Raw genomic sequence first — 15,099 nt, forward strand, 5'->3', positions numbered from 1 at the left:
TGGTTAACATTAACATTGTGAAAGATCTTGCCACAGATATGTAAAATTTTACAAGATTTCCCTACCTTGTCAATATTAATCAAACTGTTTGATATTATTGGACTAAAGATTGTATTCACTACAGACATTAAACTACCCTGTGGAAAGCCCTATATGCATAGATGTAAGATTATCTGAGTGCTTGCATTTCTCACCAGTTCTTGTTTAACATGCATTTCCAGAAGCCCACAGAAGACAATGACTCTGTGAGATGGAAGCCAAAATCTATACCTTCAAATGGTATCTGCATAGTTCCTTCAAACCACATAGTTTACTCTAGCTGAAATTTTGGCCCTGAGAGCATTGGCCCAGCAATTTTAAGACAAACAACTGGGTTTTTCCCTGAATACAGAAGTGAATTATGACATCAAGTTAATTAAAAAATATAGATTTTTTTTTAATGTCAGGTATTAGATTCTCACAGATAAAGGCTTTCACATGCTTTGAATCAGAGGAACAAGGGTATTCTGTGCCTCAAAGGACAATAACAATATACACCACTGAGTGACATGAAATATGATGTGTTTTTGAAACTAGTTTGAGACATGCAAGTAATCATAAGTGCCATTTTCTTTTATATCCAGCATTAATAATCAGACAAAGCATTAGCTACCAAATGGGTTTATTATGTTTCTATGAATAAACAGTTTAATAGGATGATCAGGTGATCAGACCCAGCCAATAAGAAATCTGTTCTTCTATGACAAGGTAACCCACTGAGTGGATGAAAGAAAGTTTGTAGATGTTGCAAATCTGGAATTTAGTAAAGCCTTTCACACAGTTTCCCACAGCATTCTCAAGGAGAAACTGCCTTCCAGTATGGAAGGGTGTGTTCTTGCCTGGGTAAAATCCTGGCAGGACAGCTGGGGCCTGAGGTATGAATGGAGGTACATCCAGTCAGGGGCCAGCCACAAGTGGTGCTCTCCAGGGCTCTGTGTTAGACACAGTCATAATCAAAATCTTTGTCAATTATCTGGGTGAGGGGATTGAGAGACCTCTCAACCATTTTGCAGACAGGTTCTGGGGGAATGCTGATCTGATGTAGGGCAGGAAGGGTCTGCAGAGGGATTTGGGCAGGCTAGATCAATGGGCCACGTCCTGCACTTGGGTTACAACAACCCCAGGTAACAATTCAGGCAGGGGGAAGAGTGGCTGGAAAGGTGTTCAGCAAAAAATGACCTGATGATCCTGGCTGCTAACTGGCTGAACACGAACTAGGGTGTGCCCAGGGGGCCACGAAGGCCAATGGCATCCTGGCCTGGATCAGCAATAGTGTGGCCAGCAGGACCAGGGCAGGGATTGTCCCCCTGTACGCAGCACTGGTGAGACAACAATTCAAATTCTGTGTTCAGTTCTGGGCCCCTCACTACAAGAAAGACATTGAGGTGCTGGAGTGAGTCCAGAGAAGGGCAATGGAGCTGGTGAAGGGTCTGGAGCACAAGTCTGATGTGGAGTGGCTGAGGGAGTTTGGGGTGTTTAGCCTGTGGAGAAATGGAGGCTCAGGATGAGATCTTAGCACTCTCTACAGCTCCCTGAAAGGAAGTTACAGCCAAATGATAGTTGGTTTCGGGTAACAAGTGACAGAACAAGAGAAAACCACCTCAAGTTCTACCAGGAGAAGTTCAGCTTGGAAAAATGTTTTCACTGAAATGGTTACTGAGCAACAAAACAGGCTGTCCAGGGCACTGGCTGAGTCACCACTCCTGGAGGTATTTAGAAGAAGGGTGAATGTTGCACTGAGAACATAATTTAGCAGTGGCAGCCAGTGCTAGGTTAGTGCTAGAATCTATTCTCTAAGAGGTCTTTTTAGAATCTAAAGGATTCTGTGGTTCTGATTTCAAACCATCAGCTTGGAAGTCTGCTTCACTCAACATCTATTTTCAACATACATTGGAAATAAAAAGGTGTCAATGAAGATAAATGTGTTATTTTTCTACAGATGAAACATCAAAGAGATGCTGTCTTACATGGGGAATAATAAAGCTTCACAGAAGAATGAGATAGAAAAATGCATATCTTCCTCCAGTACATTCATGCACAGGTGAAAATAGACATAAAATTGTCAGGCTTGATTGTAATTTCTTAAGAAAACACAGGTGCATAGATGAGAAGATTTCCATAGAGTATAAAGTAAATGAAAGGAGGAAGAATCAATAGAGAGAGATAAAGCCACGGTTTATCCAATATGATCACTGAAAGCTCACAGGCTATTTTATCCCCTCACAATTACTTGATTGTGTGCAAATGTTTTCACATTATTGATTTTGAAATGAAAACCTAGATGGAAATTTAGTTGGACCTAAACACTTCTTTTACAAGCCATTACTATTTATTGGTACACTGCTTTCAAATTTAGTGTTAAAATTAAGATGGGAATAGAGTATTTATTAGTTTATTAACATTGTAATTCTAATGGAACAGTCAAATAATTGTTGCATCACCTTGACTCCATATCCCTATGTTATACCGCCATTTTACATCTAGAGACCTTCTAATTCCTCAGAAGATTGGCAAAACCAAAAGAAACCAAATTATTGGGAATGGTTTAGTTTCTAAACTGCATTCAAAACCTAGCATGCATGTCATCTGATACTGTTGATCAACATTTACATGAAATGTTTTCATTCAACATCACCAAAATATATTGGTTTTGGAAGTATCAAAGACATTGGCTCAACTAGATGGAACAATAGATTCAAATGCAGATTTTTTTATGCCAATAAATATTCTTTATGTAAGTGTTCTCACAGGTAATGCCCCATTCATTTCAATATTGATTTATTTCCATCTAGTTCAACTACAGTTGTTATTTGAATGGTCATACTGCTGCAGCATTCCAGTCAACAGCCATAACCCCACTGACTAAAGACTGAACAAACGGGACCTATCTCTGCCAAGTGGCCCTGAGAGGATGAGTTTCTCTTTAATCAGAGGTAAGTAAAGTGTATCACTGAACACTCAGAAGGGACTACCAAAGAGAGAAACCAGGATTTAGTACAAGAGAAAATCTGTTTGTCTGTCTTCTTAGGGACCAGAGCTGAGTTTGTTTTTTGATGAAATCATTCAAAGACAGTACTTGCTGATAAGGTCATAAAAGAACTACTGAAAATCCAGAGAATGTTAAAGGAATTGTCTCCAAGAAACATGATTAGAGAGTAGGAAAGAAGCCCAGAAAGGATAGGGGAAGGGGCAAGTATTAAGGTGGAAAAGTCTGGTTAAACATGCTGCATGAGCCTGACAGCTTGAAAAAGATAAGCTGACTCTGGATCTGAGATGCAGTGCTGTCATCAAAGGCCTTGGTGAGAGAAGTTTTAGAGATATGTCAGGGATAGAGACTGGAGATAGGAAGAAGAAAAGATTTTGGAGTAATAACTAGCTTAGGAACAAAAGAAAAGGAAGGCCTGGAAAGGGGTTAGAATGGTAGGTGAGGGCTCTGGGTGGGTACCTTAAGTGTGGAATATGGGGAAATTCTCTCAGCTAACACTCAGTGCATAAGAAAGGCATCTGAAGACACTGGGAGATAACAGAAGTGAAATAGAGGAAAAAAAAAAAAAAGAGAGGTTTGTACTTGTGAACGGAAAGCAGTATCAGAAAGATAAAGAAATCAAAGTCCAGAGAGTATCTGTAGTGTCTTTTTTAAGTCTTCTCTTTGAAGAAATTATTGAAAATTTAATTGTGGAGAAGGAAATGGAGGCAATGGAAATTATATGGAGACAAGACAGTATTAATAGTCCAGGGGGAATAAGATTTAAGTTTTTTTAATCTTCCAACCAGGGCTATTTTGAGAAGACACATATTTTGTCTGGATTGGGAGAGTTTAGGATCCTATTAAGTATTTTGAACTCTCATCACTGAAGACAGCAAGACCAGAGCAGGAACTTATGTCCATGTGGGACAACCACAGGCACTTTCACTGGTACAGGTCCTTTTCCAAATGAATTTGACACATTTACAACCTCACTATGTGTAGAGATTAATTTGTTAGGGAAAACAGAGCAATATTTCAATGCCTAGGAGATTTTGTAGTAAACCCTCCATATTTGCTACTGCTGTGCTTCCAGAAGATTCGTCAAGTATTTTGAGAAAAAGCTTAAGTCCTTTGTAATGTGAATTGTCTCTGTGATATGGTCTTTGTGTTTGCAAAAGACTGTCACAAGTTTCTGAGCTAGTGGTACTCACGCATTATTTGGAAGATTCCCTTCACTCCCTCCACTTATGGTTTGCCCTCAAAAAAAAAAAAAAAAAAGACTCCGTGATTGCACACATCTATTTTCCTTCACAGAAGTGCCAATTACATGTTTTCTTTCAACACCAGAGGCAGGTAAAACTTTCTGGATATCTGCACTAAAGAAAATATAATTCACTCTGACCTCTATTGCTGCTTAAAAACAGCAGGTGAACTGCAGGCATTTTCCATCTGCTTGATTTCTAGAAACTCAAGCAGCCATTAAATACCACTGAAAAAAAAATAAAAATAACAATAAAGCCATACAAGATTGTTTCAGCACTTTGTGTATCAGACTTTATCAGGAATATCAACTGGAGTTCAAACCTCACCTTGGGGCAAGAAGGAAGTATCCTTTTCCTTATCATCCCCATCAAGCACCCTCAAAAATATCCCTTTTTTTTCACTCTATCTGTCAAAGATTCTCTGATGCTTTTTAAGGGAAAGCATTCATTGCATTTACAGCTCTAACAAACTCTCTAGGTGAATCAATCATCAAGCTAATCATTATTTGCAGTTCTGTATGATTCCTGAAGAATGTATAGCTGCCTAAGATACCACAAGGAGCTCATAATTTTTGTTTAGCTACAATTGCCCCATTTGTTTATTTATATTTTTGTTTAATATAATTTCTTCCATTAGGTTTAAAAATATAATTGCCCATATTCGAGAGATAATTCTCATCTGTGTAGACAAAAATTTTTCTGCTCTTTCATTTCAGTCCTGTTTAATATTTTTATCACTGATCTGGATGAGGACTTCGAGTGCACCCTCAGCAAGCTCCTAGACTACAAGCTGGGTGGTGGTGTTGATCTGCTGGGGGGTAGGAAGGGTCTGCAGGGGAATCTGGACAGGCTGGATCAATGGGCTGAGGCCAATTGTATGAGGTTCAATAAGGTGAAGTGCCAGGTCCTACACCTGGGTCACAACAGTCCCATGCAGTGCTACAGGCTGGGGGAAGAGTGGCTGGAGAGTGGCCCAGTGGAAAAGGACCTGAACATGAGTCAGCAGTGCCCAGGAAGGCAAAGGGAATCCTGTACCCTGCCAGGAATGGTGTGACCAGCAGGATTAGGGCAGTGATTGTCCTGCTATTCTCAGCCATGGTGAGGCTGCACCTCGAATGCTGTGTTCAGTTCTGGGTCCCTCATTTCAAGAAAGACATTGAGGTGCTGGAGTGTGTCCAGAGAAGGGCAACAGGGCTGGTGGAGGGTCTGGAGACTAAACAATATGAGGAGCAGCTGAAGGAGCTGGGGCTGTTCAGCCTGGAGAAAAATAGTGTATGGGGAGACCTTATCCCTCTCTACAACTTCCCAAAAGGAGGTTGTAGCCAGGTGGGGCTTGGCCTCTTCTCCCAGGCAACCAAGAGAGAGGATGAGAGGAAATGGCCTCAAGCTGTACCAGGGAAGGTTGGACATCAGGAAAAATTTCTGCACTGAAAGGGTTGCAAGCATTGGAATGGGCTTGGAATGCAGGGACCTAGAGGTGCTCAAGAAACAACTGGATGTAGCATATAATGCTATGGCTTTGTTGACGTGGTGGTGTTTAGTCAAAGGTCGGACTTTTCTTAGAGGCCTAATAACTTTAAGATGCTATGATTTTATGATTTCAGTCACCAGCAATCAAATGTCAAGTTCAGATGCTGTGTTAGTGTGAATTGCAATCACATCAACCACCACGATGCACAATGTGGACAGCAGAGATGGGATTTGAGTGACCCGGTCACCATCAGTGTATTTTATGATCAGCTCAGAGAAAGAGCCACTTAGGTGTGATTCACGTCATCCGAAGGAGCAGTCTAAAATAAGCCAGATGACTCATGTCCCAGAAATGCTTATTTCTCACCAAAGACTTTGATGGGAGCTGTGGAAGGCTTCCTCAGATTTAGTTAACTGCATTTCTGAAATACAAAGTACGGTAGATCTAAAGTAAGAATGTCATCAGATCTGTCTCTGCTGCTGTCTACTCATTCTGAAGAGAAAGGTATGAAATGCACACAAGCAGTTTCATTAGCAGTGAAAAAACCATGTTCACCGGAAAATAATTTTTTTAATTGAAAAAATGAGATTTTCTAGAGAAACTAAGCATTTTAATTATATATTTTCATTATGCTTTTGGTGATTGGTTATCAAACTACAACATTTACTTTTGGGTCATAAGTGCTCAAGTATCAAACTATCCTTGCAACTGCTAACAGCTATTAAGTAGAACTTGAAAAAAGCCTGAATAATATCACTTTTTTATTGTAGAAGTCCTTTTGCAACATAAGAGGTGTAAGCAATGAAAGCAGTACAGGAATGGGCCAAAGCAGGATACTGCTGGCTGATTACTGGCTGCAATCAGAGGAAAATTAGTAAGAAAAACACTGAACAAAGGAAAACAGGGTGGGGCAGAAGCACTCCCTGGGAATGTGCTTAAAAAATACACTGTGCACCAGAAAAAGACCTGAGTACTAAGGAAATTAGGTTAAAGCAAAGGAAGACAGTGAATTTGAACAGTAATTGGGAAGGTTTTCTTTTCACAGTTATAGTCTGATGGAAGGTATATTCCTCATTATCGGTTGATGGATCTAACAGCTTCTACCACAGTAGCAAGGGAAAAAAACATAAAAGGCTGTTATACCATTTCTTCCTATCAGTTACCCAGGGGCACTGAATTATATGGAAAATCCAAAGTATTTTTAGAAAATGGGTTATATGTCATCATTGATAAAAAACTATACCCTGTTTCAGTGAAGTAAACAGCTAGCAGATGTAGAAGAATTAAAAGAACACTTCACTTCCTATTTAACACGCTGTAGGAAATGTTCTATCCAACTCTTACTATTTTCTAATGCACTTTTAAAGATAACACAGGAAAGCTCTTTACAAAAAGTGATGGGCTTTTGACTGAACTTTGTGGGAAATTTATAATTTGACCATTGCTATACAAGGTTGTGAAAGCCTTCTCTGTTTTTCTTCCTGAAAACTGGCAATGCAACAGGAAGTAAAAAGATAACTATTATGATGTATGTGTTTGATAGTAGCAGGACCAGACTATGACCTATTATTGAATGTCTGTATCTGCTAAATATTATGTTAATTTAGCATCAAGTACAAAATTTATCCCGTGTTTGTTTTTCTTCCCCAGAAATTCTAGCCCCAGACCCACCTGATCTGACAGCTAGCAGTCATATAAATTTACTGTCAGGTCACATGATATTGATCTCTTTGGAACTTTTTGGTTGATCCATCTGACCTTAGTGGGGCATCTCTAGCACTACCCATAGCAGTCAGGTCTTGGACTCCCCTCAGTGTGTCATAGCAGCTGCCTCACTGGCAGAAGAGGGAAAACTGACTGGAGCTGGGCTGTACCTGAACTATTCATTGGGGATGCAGAAATCAGTATAGAACATGTGCACTGTGGTAGATATATACATTATTTTGTTTCACTGTTACAGATGACATGGTTTGGAAAGGACATTCACAAGTTTCTGAAGGAAAATACCCCACTCTGAAACACAGAGATGTAATATGCATGGTGTGTCCAGTATCAGCATGCATAAATTACAGTGTGATCACTGATTTTCCAAATGCAAGAAAGTGCTTCTCACAATTACAGTAGTCATAGCTTCTCTCAGAGAACACTGAACACTGGATGTGATTTTGATTACTTGATAATGCTGAGCATGCCAAACTTCTAGAATTAGGATCCTTACTGGTGGTGTCAATTCAGGACAAAGGAGATACAATCAGGGTTTGCATAACTCATCACAGCAATTGTCACAGCAGGCTTTCCAGTACTGCACTGCTGTGCCACAGCTGAAGAGCAAGAGAGCAGTGCCAGCTTCCATCTAGAGATGACCAGATGCTTCCTGACCACAATGAGGCAATTGAAATAAGTGTCCTGTTCCTTAAGAGCCTATACCACTTCCTAACATATGGTCAGGAAGGACACTGGCAGTCACAGATTACTAGCCTACTGCAAGTCATCCATTTAGCCTCACATTCACAGGCCCTGGCCCTCAGAAAAACTTCAATCACCCCAAATCTTCTAGAGGACAATAGGGCAGGACAAAAGCGGTCCAGGAGGTTCTTTATATCATTCTCCTCCAAATGAGGAGTCAGTGAAGAAAAACACTGAGCTGGACCTCATTCCAGTGAGGATCTTGCTGGGAATGTGAGGCTTGAAGGCAATCTTGCTTGCAGTAAACATGAGATGGTGGAGTTCAGGGTACATCATGAAGTTCAATAAGGAGAATTGCAATCCTGTTGTTCTCCAGCCTGCACCTGAGGAACAGCCCCATGTATATGATGGGGACTGACAGAAAAGAGGTGTCCAGTGCCCATTGTCTCTGGTCCTGGCACAAACTGAAACACAGGAGGTTTTCTCTGCAGATCAGGAAACACTTTTTCTCTGTGAGGGTGGCTGAGCATTAGCATGAGCTGCCCAGAGAAGCTGTCAAGTCTCCACCTTGGTGATATTCAAAACCAGTCTGGACATGGTCCTGGGCAATCATCTCAAGGTGGTCCTGAGTTGGTCAAGAGACCTCTAGAGATCACTTTCAACCTCGTCCTTTCTGTCCAGTCTATTTGGAGGACTATGTGCTACTGTCCTTAACTCATCAGGATGTATACACAAAATCATCCACATACCTGGGTCTGAGCATAAGGATTATGATATCCTGTGACTCTTTCCTGATATTAGTGTATTAGTTGAAACAAAACTACAAATGGCATTGCTCAGAACAATGTCACTGACACTGAAAATTGTCATAGTCAGTTGGCACTGTGCTTGAGATGGACTGGGAATCTATATGAACCTGCCAGGTGTGTCCCTCCCTTTCTTTGAAACTCTCTGCAGAGTTGAGTGTCAGATGTGTCTGCAAGTGCCTTTGTTGCAAAACAGGGATTTTACCATTTCCCATGGGCAGGCAGGTGTTCAGCCATCTCCAGGAAAGCCAGGTGATGGTGACTTGGGAAGACAAACACCAAAACTCCAAATGTCTCTGCCTTCCTCCATTTTCCCCAGGTCTGTATGCTGAGCATGAGCAGTGTGGGATATTGCTTGGGTCAATTGGGGTCAGCTGTCCTGGTTGTAACTCCTCCCAACCCTTGTGCACCCCCAGTCTGCTCACTGGTGGGGTGACAGGCAGAAAAGGCCTTGACTCTGCAAGCACTGCTTAGCCATAACAAAAACATCCCTGTATTATCTGCACTGTTTCCAGCACAAATCCAAACATAGCTCCTCTACTAGCTACTATGAAGAAAATAAAGTCTACTCCAGTCAAAACCAGCACATGTGGAAATAAAGATGGACTCTCTGATCCCGGCCAACAACTCTAAATCTTTAAAAGGGTTAGAGGTGAAGATCACAGAAGCACAGAATCAATTCTGTGGGAAAAGACCTTTGAGGTCATCAAGTCCAAGCTTTGACTGGACACCACCTTGTCAACTACACAATGGCACTGCATGCCGTGTCCAGTGTTTCCTTAAGCACCTCCAGGCACGGTGACTCCACCCAGTCCCTGGGCAGTCCATTCCAATGTATAGCAACCCTTTCTGTGAATAAATTTCTCCTAATGCACACCCTGAATCTCCCCTGGTGCAGCTTGGGTATATGTCCTCTTATCCTTTAATTTGCCTAGGAGAAGAGGTTGCCCTCACAGCTGGGATCACAGCCTCCTTTCACACAGCTGTAGAGAGTGACAAGGACACCCCCGAGTCTCCTTTTCTCCAGGCCGAACACCCACAGCTCCCTCAGTCACCCCACAGAGGATTTACCCTCTAGACCCCTTCAACAGCTTCTTTGCCGTTCCCTGAACAAAGATATGCCCCTGCATAAATGTTTTGGGACTGCATCAGGATTAATCATGTTTGACAAATTAATTTCAAATTTTTATGTTCCAGCACCACAGAAAACATTGTTTTAGAGAGATACAAGTTGCACCTAAAATGCAATGAAAGTGTGTAACTAATTTTTCAGTATCTGAAATTCACTACAACATCTGAAATTCACCACTCAAAGAATTGTGTAGGCTCTAGCTATGGTCAATGCAGATGAATATAAACTTCTAAATGGAATAGATTATATGAAAAGTTTTTGAGAAGGCATATTCCTGAGCAGTTTAGAGTAGACCAAGTCTTTTAGACAAATTATTTTACATCAGTCCAGCTTTACTGATTTAACTCCTTATTCAAGCTGAGGTTTACTGAACAGCTTAAGTGACATTCCTCTGTCAACCCAGAGTGGTTACTTCAATAAGAGTCAGCAAATAGAATGTTATTTTCTATCTCTATCAAAAGTAGCTCCTGCCCAGTAAGTGCTGGCTCAGTAACCTCAAAGGCACATTTGGCTTAAGGAATGGAAAAAACAAAAATCACAAAGTACAGGAGATAAATCTCTGCAAATGCTTCTAACATCTGAATCGACTAAGAGAAGTTAAATAACAGGAAGGTATTATAAATCTTCCCCCACTTCAACAAATCTAATAATCTGTACACATTAAGATAGCATTTAATAAATGGTGCCCCAGGAAAAGTAAAAAATCTACTTGCTGGCAAATGCTCTGCCAACAGCAGAGTGAAGCCAAGATTATAGTGGTCTTTTAACACAGCTAACAAAAAAATCAATAGCTTTTTATTTTTATTAAATTACTATCAGTGCAGAGAATGACTGAGGCATGCTTTCCATTTACTCCATAGAATCATATCTACAAGGAGCTTGCAAATAATTGGATACAGAATCCTTCTGATGGAGAGGTTCAGATATCTTTATTGTTAGAGGGGATGCTTAATGTACTGCCTTCCAGTGGCCCTTCAACACAGAAGGAAAAAAAATTCTGAAGACTCAGTAATTGACTGCTGCCTCAAAAATTAATAAAAAGCACCACACATAGGCAGCAGTTGTAACTATGAATTGAACTGTGCTCTCAGAGGTTTTGTTCTCTTAGAAAACCTATCAGAATTTCTATTATTAAACAAAGTACATGCAGCCTCAACAGGGGAAGTGGAGAGGGAGGAGAGTTGTCATCATAATGAATATAAAACATGCTTTATTCTAAACGCTACGCTCTTGAAGTTCGAATGATCAGACATCATGAAATGTACCCTGAAAGAGCACAAATCAATACGACAAATTTCCATTTTTATCAAATATTTCCACTTGTACTTTACCACACACTCTTCTGGTCCTTTTCACATTTGCCTGCCAAGGAATGGTGAGAGGGTAAGACAGGCTGAAGGACTGCTGGAGAATTTCCTACAAAAGAATCCCACAAGTGCACCTGTCTACCTGTGGTGAGGAAAAGTCTTTTCCAAACAGACTGTTTCAGTGATTTTCCACCTGCCCAGAAACTGCAGCTCTGCACATTTCCTGGAACTGGTATTATTGTGTGTGCTCTGAATTTACACATTCCTCCACAATTTTTCACATACCTCCAGGATCCACAGACCCCAGGTGAAAGAAATCACTGCCTTTTACACAGCCTCATAGGAGATGTGCTTCTGCCCTGGGTGCATTAGGGGTCACTGCCCCAGGAAGGCACCCCATCACTGTGCACCCCATTAACTGCCTGGGGCTTCACAGCAGGCGAGAGCAGCACTGCCCAGCCTCCTGAGCTCCCCTCACACTGAACACACCAGCCAAGAGTGCTAATGGATGCAAGGCAGCTGGGATGAATCCCTCCTCAGAGTCCAGCTATTCACACTTGGGAGAATGAGATGACGCGGGGTGCACGCCATACACAGGATTTAAGGGACCTTTTTCCACCTCAAGCATCCTGAATAAGAGGGAGCTGGGAGGAAAGCTGTTCAAAAACGACCAAGCAAAAGGCAATTATGGAAAAATAATAATCTCAGAGCTGTTTTTCCCTGACCGCAATGCTGACCTAAATATAAAGCTCATTTCTTTTTCATAGACAAAACATCTCAAAAACCCATTTCGTGTCTCAGAAAAGTAGTAGTAGGCAGAGGCAAAAGACAGGTGAGACTAAATTTATTCAGAAGTGAAGAAATACCATTTTCAATCACATTTGGAAAACAATGGAACTGTGCTTTTAATAATCACAAGGTACCATACCCAACATGCTCCCATTCCTTCACAATGCCATAGAACTCTATCTGAGGAAATCCACTATGATTTAGAAAGCTATGAAAAAATTTAGTGACTTGAAACAAATCATTATCTACTGAGAGTATTCAAAAAGTCTGCACCAAATTAATCAGATGCATCTGCATTAAAAACTGTATACTGTTTTTCCTATGTTATGGTACCATGATGTCTAAAGAAATCATAATAAACCAAATGGTTAGTCACAATTGTGCCAGAAGTCTGTAAAATTTCCAGGATTAAGCAATGCTATGGGAAATAATTTCTATTTTGTTTCTTTTGTGATTATATTTAAATGTATATGTCATTTATACAATATATATAATACTATTAATAAGAATATTATTTAAATATATATATTTATTTAAATATCTGTCAATATTTATTTAATATTTTTACTTTCTCATTCTCATCTTCATCTTCTCATAGGGAGCATCATAGAATCATAGAAGAGTTAAGGCTGGAAAAGATCTTTAAGACCACTGAGTCTGTCTGATAACCCAGCACAGCCTTGTTCACCACTAAACTATGTTCTCAAGCACCACATCCAAGTGTCTTTTGATCACTTCCAGGCATGGTGATTCCACCACTTCCCCAGGCAACCTATTTCAATACCTGACCACCCTTTCAGTGAAGAAATTGCTCCCATATCCAATCTAAACCTCGCCCTGGTGCAACTTGAGACCATTTCCTCTCATTTTGTCATCATACAGTTTAGCATGTCTAAATACCAAAGTATTGAAATATCCCAAGTTAGAGAGTACACAGTATAACTGAAAAGTAATTTCTATGAAATAAAGCAATCCCTAATCACATAGTATTTTATTTAATCTGGATAAGAAAGGCTAACACAAGGAGATAGAATGATTAATCTTGTAACATAAAGATTTGCCATGCAGTCACAGAGAAAGCATAAAAACAAAAACCAGAGCTAGCCTTAGACCTTGTCTGTACATGGAAGAATCATCCAAATTCTTTCCACAGAGATATTTTAAACTATATTAGCATGAACTCAGAGAAACCACTACTTATATTTAAAGACAACCAAACTGAGGGGGCAGAGTGAGATGCATGACAAAGTGGAAACAAGCTGGTGTTTCATAAACACAGAGGCTGATGTCAGAGTTTTGCTTTTGTTTCCTTTTAGTTTCTATGGACATGGCACAGTTCAGGGGTGGCTCGGCTGCATGTGCTTGTGAGGAGACCTCAGGCAGAGAAGACTGAAGAAGGAGGTGAGCTGAGAGCAGCCCTTCAAGGCCATGCCAGATCCCAATGGCACCATGGGAGCAGGGATCTGGCACTGAGTGACACATTCCAGTGAATGCCACCCTGAGCCTGGGCCCTGCCCATCCCAGCATCCCTGGCCTCACACCCCAGTCCCACCTCCCCACCCTGCCCTGCCACATTCAGAGCCCTGGCAGAGCTGCTGACATGGGGATAGACATCACCTGTGGAGTGGGGAATTAGAGGAATTTGTTACAGCTGAAATCAAGAGGCTGGGCTAACACCGTCATTACTAGTCTGTTTTCCAGTGTAATTTAATTAATTAACGATTTAAATCCTCTGCCCTGGCTTGTTGAAAACAATGCAATCTGGTCCATAGCAAAGTCTGATGTTGATGGAATTCTTTCCTCTGGAGGAAATAATAGCCAAAGCCATGCTAACATTTGCTAAGGAAAGAATAAACTAGGAATGGTGTGTCTTCACAGAATGTAATGGAAGACACCTTCAAGGAGATAGCCATCTCCCAAAGTGGCAGTGAGATGACATCAAAGCACACAGAACTTGGGGCTCACTGAAATGACCTGCTGCAGGTGATCAGCTGGGCAGGAGGCACTCTAGCAGAGACTGCTCTCCCTGATGCTCTGCACGCTGTAGTGGGCTGATCCTGGCTGGGTGTCAGGCACTCATCAAAGCCACTCTAGCACTCCCCTCGTGGACAGGAGAGAGAAAATATAACCCAGGGTTCATGGGCTGAGATAAGGTATGGGAGAGATTACTCACCAAATACCATCATGGGCAGAACAGACTCAGCTTGGAGGTGTTAACTGAATTACTAACAAAATCAGAACAGGATAATGAGACATAAAATTAATCTTAAAAACACTTTTCCCCCACCCCTACATGCTTCCCAAGCTTTACCTCCTCCCCACCAGTGGCACAGGGAGACAGGGAATGGGAATGGGGGTTATGGTCAGTTCACCCATTTTTTTCTGTCATTGCTCAAGGAGAAGAGTCCTTTTCCTGCTGCACCATGGGGTCCCCCCATGGGAGACAGTTCTTCACAAACTGCTCCAGCACAGGGTGCAGTACTTCAGGTACATGCTGCTCCAGGGTGGGCCCACCACAGGGTCACAAATCCTACCAGAAAAGCTGCTCCAGCACAGACTCTTCTCTCCACAGGTCTGCAGATTGCTGCCAGAACCCTGTTCCAGCATGGGCTTCCCATGGTTTCACAGCCTCCTCTCAGGCATCCACCTGTTCTGGTGTGGTGTTGGTAGATTGTTGCAAAAGTTCCATACCTTCTTGGTGATTTTCATGAGCAGCTCCTCACAGCACTGACTCCTTCTCCTCTGCACAGCCAACCAACTCCATCTCACATCTCAACCAGCCAACCGTCTCTTTTACAATACCCCTCCTAATTGGATCCAGCTGTGGCCTATTAAGGGCAGGCTTGTTCTTAATGCTTGATAATTAGCACAGCTGTAACTCCTTAGGGGTGAGATTACCTTCACCACTATCTCTATTCT

General features: G+C 41.4%; 1 long non-coding RNA gene across 1 annotated transcript; it reads left to right on the top strand.

Annotated features, from left to right (window-relative positions):
* The first annotated feature begins 1,976 nt into the window (after positions 1 to 1,976).
* On the top strand, positions 1,977 to 13,581 carry LOC135295223 (uncharacterized). The gene is made up of 3 exons (XR_010357251.1): positions 1,977 to 2,080; positions 2,832 to 2,972; positions 13,497 to 13,581. It is a non-coding gene; the product is annotated as an uncharacterized LOC135295223 (long non-coding RNA).
* The last annotated feature ends 1,518 nt before the right edge of the window (positions 13,582 to 15,099 follow it).

The sequence above is a fragment of the Passer domesticus genome, chromosome 2 (assembly GCF_036417665.1).
Source record: "Passer domesticus isolate bPasDom1 chromosome 2, bPasDom1.hap1, whole genome shotgun sequence".
NCBI classification, from domain to species: Eukaryota; Metazoa; Chordata; class Aves; order Passeriformes; family Passeridae; genus Passer; species Passer domesticus.